Source organism: Sarcophilus harrisii, chromosome 1 (genome assembly GCF_902635505.1).
Source record: "Sarcophilus harrisii chromosome 1, mSarHar1.11, whole genome shotgun sequence".
Taxonomy (NCBI): Eukaryota; Metazoa; Chordata; class Mammalia; order Dasyuromorphia; family Dasyuridae; genus Sarcophilus; species Sarcophilus harrisii.
This window is the reverse complement of record NC_045426.1, coordinates 519,338,598-519,345,653: the sequence shown is the minus strand read 5'-3', so window position 1 is coordinate 519,345,653 and position 7,056 is coordinate 519,338,598.

Below are 7,056 nucleotides of genomic sequence, written 5' to 3'. Positions count from 1 at the left end.
CTCTGGCCACACATATTCCCTATGTGTATGATCCACTGCCATTTACTGTGTATTTCTGCCCACTCTTTCTATGGGCATTATGTGTATTTGTGGGGAGAACACACCGTGCATTTATGAAGAGAAATGTTTTATAGCTATTATTTTTTTTTCTGTCATCTTCATAGATGTTTTTGCCAAGAGCTAATGGTGTCTATTGAGAATTGTTCATGGGAAACATTCCAGCGAGAGCTTGTGAGCTGTAGTTTTAGAAGGGTAGCCCCAGAGGACAAAACCCTTAAATCCTAAGGTAATAGTTAACCTCTAGGTATGTACCTTTGATGGAGGTAGAGGAGAGGAAGGAATAATGTATACAGACAGCTGCAGTTTCAGGAGACATTTTAAGAGATTTGTATCTTTAAAACTATCATTTCTCACATTTGTGGTCACACAGCTACCACTTTCTACAAATGGACAGTTAACATGACAGAGTGTTTAGCAAATGGAATATAGAAGAGTGTTTTCCATGCCAGACTTTCTTTTGAAGCTGTTAAGTGGGTTGTTTAGTGTACTGCCTACAAATAAAGTTGGCACTTAGGTGTTTTAGCCATATGTTTGATTTTTTACAAGGATTCGGGATTATCAATAAATTATAAATTGCATAATTAGAGCCAATTCTGTGTGGAAAAACAGATTGGAAAGAGATGGATGACATTAGTATCCATATACTATGCAGCCAAAAGAAGCTAAAATCTTTCGTAAATACTCTTGGGTCTTTAAGTGAAGGGTTTAAATTTTTGAGGAGAAACTTGGGAGCAGTCACTCAGGCACAAATCCTCCAATTTAATCTTCCTTTGCCACTGAAAGGAAGTGAGTTTGCTGCAAAGGTAGTAAATCCCAATCAATGTTCTTACTTTGCTATTTGAAAGGTAAACTGAATTCTCCAAGCTTTAGTTTTAAAACAGATAAACATAAACATTAGCTTCCCAAGGTGCATATAGTAAGGATGAACTAGAATTTTATTATATCTCTAAGAAAATGCAAAGGATGACTATTTTTTAAATGTGGCTAAGATTCAGATATTTTAAGTCAATAAAAATATTTCCAAGCAGGGGAAAAAAAAATAGTTCAACATATGAGGCAGGCCTATTACATATAACGCCATAGACTGCAACCTCTATCAAAAAAATTAAGAAATGTGAAAATGTGTGAAAATTTAAAAATAAAGAAAATTTTTTTCACACTGCCTAGAGCACTTTTCAGCAGATGGAAATGCAGCTTTATAGGACAGTAGCTAAATATCATTCTTAAATTTAAGTATAAAAATATTCATATAAATCTTAATAGGAGCTCTTTAGTCAACCACAGTAACCTTCAGTAATATCTTAGAGAGATTGGTAAATTACATATATGGGGTTCAAAATTCTAGATGGAATTAATTTGATCTTGGCCTATGAGATAAATCCACATCAGATGCAGTTCTTTTCTGTGATTTTTCCAGATTTCTTTAATTAATCCTACATTTTCTTTATATTAAATATTTAATAGCATCTCAGAACTATACCATTATCATATGTTTCACAGAATCACCAAGGACTAGGGTTAACAGGGATAGTGGTGGCCATCCTAGTTCAATCTCTCCTCTCCCTTAATTTGACAGATGAAAAAATTTAATACAGCACTTAACATATTTCATGGCAGATAGCTAGTTCTTAATAAATGTTTGTAGTTTGACTTATTGAGCAGAAGTGAAATAATTTGTTCAAGTACATAGAGCAAGTAACTGGAAGAATCAGAGCTCCAAAGAATGGAGAGTTTCATACTCTAATTCAGAGCTTGTTTTTATTACAGTGATCTTTCACTTAAAAAAATTTTTTTGTTAAATTTTTTAATTAAAAAAAATACATATATATAATTTTCAACATTCATCCTTGCAAAACCTTGTGTTCCAAATTTTTCCCTTCTTCTCCCACCCCCTACCTTAGACAGAAAGTAATCCAATATGAAAATATATCTAATTCTTCTATACATATTTGCACAATTATCATGTTGTGCAAGAATATCAAATCAAAAAGGAAAAAATGAAAAATAAAATGTAAGAAACAACAACAAAAAAGTGAAAATATTATGTTATGATCCACACTCAGTCTCCACAATCCTCTCTTTGGGTGCATATGGCTCTCTTCATATCACAAACCATTGGAATTGACCTGAATCATCTTGCTGTTGAAAAAAGTTGTGTGCATCAGAATTGATCATTGCATAATCTTGATTTTGCTGTGCACAGTGTTTTCCTGAGTTTACTCAATTCACTTAGCATCAATTCATGTAAATTTCTCCAGGCCTCTCTGAAATCATCCTGCTGATCATTTCTTATACATAACATTCATATACTATAACTTATTTAGCCATTCTCCAATTGATGTGCCCACTCAGTTTCTAACTCATCTATTTCCTTTCTTTTTCCTGTTTTCTTTATCATTTTATCTTCATTTGCTTCCTGAATTTCAGAGTTGAAAGGGATTTCATTGTAGCTCAGTCATAGTTCCCATAGTTCTGTTAATTACCCTTACTCAGGAATTGCAAGGGTAACTCTGAAGGTCTGTTGTAATGTTTGGGCTAGCTTTCTGGAGGTCCTCCAGAAGGGTCTTGATCTCAGTAAGCTATTCACCATGAGGATGGACAAGAATAGAATCCAAAGTCTTTTCTGTCTCCTTCATAGTCTGTGTCTGTCATAGTCTGACTCAGTCTCAGTTTGACCCAGTCTCCTCCAGCAGTCTGCCAGTCTGCCAGTCTCAACCAGTCTCAGTCTGAGCCTGAGTTCTCTCAGCCCTTAAATACCCTATTAGAAATACATCGTTCACAGTATACTGAGCCAATCTAGAGTGATATCATTATATCATACTAGATATATGTGAACTAGAGAACCATTATCTCATCAATTCCACCTAGTTAACACCTTGTTTCAAGTATACGTCTCCAGAGTTCTGGCCCTCTATAGTCTGCATTTTGCACTGTTCCTCACAAGCCCTCAGCAATGTACTTCTGATTAACATCAGTCAACCAGACTTTGATTAGCTTTAAAAAATATTTTTTATTGTAATAATAACTTTTTACTTTCCAAATACATGCAAAAATAATTTTCAACATTTATCCTTGCAAAACCTTGTGTTCCAAATTTTTCTTCCTCCTTTCCCCTACCTCCTCCCCTAGAGAGCAAGTAATCCAATACATGTTAAACATGCAGTTTTTCTATATATATTTCCACATTTATCATGCTGTATAAGGAAAATCAGTTGATTAGCTTTTTAAAAAGATTACTTACTAAGGCATAGTAAAAAATAGCACAAAACATATCCTACAAAAAAACAGGGTGGGGGGACTTCCCATAAATATATATAGGATCTTTGGGAAGAGTAGTGCACAAACTTAAAATATGATTATTATATGTTACAGGTCAGCTGGGTGTTATTGTGGATAGAGTACTGGTCCAAGAGTCAGGAAGACCTGAATTCAAATTTGACTTTAGACACTTACAAACTGTGTGAACTAAGGATAAGTTACTTAACCCTGTTTGCCTCAGTCTCCTCATCTGTAAAATGAGCTGAGAAGGAAATAGCAAACCACTCCAGCATCTTTGCCAAGAAAACTCCAAAGGGGATAATGAAGAGTTGGATATGATTGAACAGGATTGAACAACAGTAGCATAGTAAGGGACATGTTCCTCAGAGTCACACACCCAGGAGAAAATACATGTAGACAAAGGATAAATTCATGACTCGGCTATTGGAAGCCCTTTAATCCATAGCTAGACTTCTCTGGTGTGAGGAGTCAACTTCTTTTAAGTTCCTTCATTCTTCAATGGAGTAGGGGAAGAAGAGAGTAATTCCTTTGAAACCATTAAAGGTTTCATTGAAACCATTAAAGGAAGAGAGTAATTCCTTTGAAACCATTAAAGAACGATTATATTAGTTATTTTGATTGCCATGCCTCTGAAAATCTAAGTTGGAAAGCATTTTAGGAGTTATGTTACTCTGCTGATTCATTTGAACCTTGCAATATATTGAATCACTTATTTGTCATGAAAAGATTTTTTAAGACAAACTTTACATTAATCTTCATTACATTTCATTTCATTAGACACAATCAAAAGATTTTTGTTTTTTAAAACAATTTGGAGATACAAGTTTCCAATGATATAGAAATACTGATAGAAAGGCAATATAGATAATGAATATAGTGCTGGTTTGGGAGTCAGGGCAATCTAAGTATCATTAATTGAACAATGTTAAGTCATGCTCCTACAAACCTTTATGTATAATGTCCATATAATTTACTTTTTCCTCATTTGCATGTAAAGACAATTTTTAACACTCATTGTAAAAAAGTTTTTTTGAGTTCTAAATTTCCTTTCTCCCTCCCTGAGACAGTTAACAATTAGATATGTTATACATATTCAGTTATGAAAGCATATTATCATATTAGTCATGTTGTAAAAGAAGACACCAACCCATAGGAAAAAAATCATGAAAAAAATATATAGTGTAATGCCAGAGAAAATTCAAGGAACTGAGGCAGAACAATTTAGGGAAACTGAGGTAGGACAATAAAAGGGAACTGTGGCACAACATTCCACTCCTGAATATTCTCCTGAATATTCAAATCATTGAATTACCTTTCTCTACATACCTGGAAGGCCTCAGCACCATAATTTTGACCAACCCTCTATGAAGAAAATAAACCTAGAAAAATGCAAGGATTTATGGCAAGGACATACAACCCCTGACAACCCCAGAGTTAACAGCAGTACAAAGGCTCCCTGTTACTAGCACGTCAGGTCCTCTGTAATCGAGCATCATCTCAGCCAGAGAATCCAGTTTGAGATGGACAATTCACTGTGAGTTAGTTAGGTCTGTAGCCATTTGTGTACTTAACTCAGCCTTTGCTTATAGAGGGAGTAGCAGGGCTCAAGATAGTGGTGCTGCCCATCCTAAGAGGGGTAACCCACGTCTGTCAGAAGCTCCAAGAGGGGAAAGAGTGGAGTCTGGAGTAGCTCCACCTGTCCCCGCTCAGAAGAACAGAAGCTGCTATTAGCATACAGAAAGGATCCAGTTTTCTAAGCAGAGTTATCAGAGTATGCACAGTTAGACCATTAAGGCAGGCAAACCTCGAACTTTTAGAGCCCTGATATCAAAACTGCAATGTCCTTTGAGAATGCTGAAATACTAATTAAGGAACTGGGGTTACAGGACTGGAGAAACAGATCAGAGAGACTGCCAGTCCCAAAACAGGTGTCTGCATCTTGGAGATTTCCTAAAAAAAATAGTCCCAAAAACTGAGTCTGCCAGGGCAATTCCAACAGAATAAGGAGTTTCAAAGTTAAAGCATAATCAGCAATCCCAGTCTAGTAAGTTTAAAATAATTAACCAAACAAGGAGTTAAAAAGGAGTGCTTAAAGGATTTCCAATTCAATCTGAACTAGTGAGATAGAAGATGGGGCAGAAGTACCTAAGGCAAAGTGAACAGAAAACTAGGGGGTTCCCATTCTTTCAGATATTTTTGAGAAAAGTCCACCAGTTTCCCTAATTCCCTATATCTCTTCCTCCTCTTTTTGTTTAGGCAAATGGAATCATCCAAAGAAAAGCAAATAAATTATCAAATAACTATCCCACGTATAAATTCTGAGGGTAAAGTAAAACAGATTAGTACAGAAGTTTCCTAAAAATTCTGTCAATATAACAGCAATAGTTAGACAATTGTAACAATTTCCTTTTTTTTTTTTTTTTTATATTTAATAGCCTTTTATTTACAGGATATATACATGGGTAACTTTACAGCATTAACAATTGCCAAACCTCTTGTTCCAATTTTTCACCTCTTACCCCCCCCCTACCCCTCCCCTAAATGGCAGGATGACCAGTAGATGTTAAATATATTAAAATATAACTTAGATACACAATAAGTATACATAACCAAAACATTATTTTGCTGTACAAAAAGAATCAGACTCTGAATTATTGTACAATTAGCTTGTGAAGGAAATCAAAGATGCAGGTGTGCATAAATATAGGGATTAGGAATTCAATGTAATGGTTTTAGTCATCTCCCAGAGTTCTTTTCTGGGTATAGCTAGTTCAGTTCATTACTGCTCCATTAGAAATGATTTGGTTGATCTCGTTGCTGAGGATGGCCTGATCCATCAGAACTGGTCATCATCTAGTATTGTTGTTGAAGTATATAATGATCTCCTGGTCCTGCTCATTTCACTCAGCATCAGTTCGTGTAAGTCTCTCCAGGCCTTTCTGAAATCATCCTGTTGGTCATTTCTTACAGAACAGTAATATTCCATAATTTTCATATACCACAATTTATTCAGCCATTCTCCAACTGATGGACATCCATTCAGTTTCAGTTTCTAGCCACTACAAAAGGGCTGCCACAAACATTCGTGCACATACAGGTCCCTTTCCCTTCTTTATAATCTCTTTGGGATATAATCCCAGTAGTAACACTGCTGGATCAAAGGGTATGCACAGTTTGATAACTTTTGAGCATAGTTCCAAACTACTCTCCAAAATGGTTGGATTCGTTCACAACTCCACCAACAATGAATCAATGTCCCAGTTTTCCACATCCCTCCAACAATCATCATTATTTTTTCCTGTCATCTTAGCCAATCTGACAGGTGTGTAGTGGTATCTTAGAGTTGTCTTAATTTGCATTTCTCTGATTAATAATGACTTGGAGCATCTTTTCATATGACTAGAAATAGTTTCAATTTCTTCATCTGAGAATTGTCTGTTCATATCCTTTGACCATTTTTCAATTGGAGAATGGCTTGATTTTTTATAAATTAGAGTTAATTCTCTATATAATTTGTAACAATTTCCAACCCAAATCTTAAACACACAGTAATACAGTTCCATTCCAAATCTTAAAACACACAGTAATAGATGACCCAGTTAGCATTTAACAGTCACTTATCAACCATTCCCAAATTCCCCATCACAAAGTCCATCAGGGCAAGGTAGAAGCTTCTCATTCAAAAACTGCTAACTGTTTTTATACTGATAAGGGGCA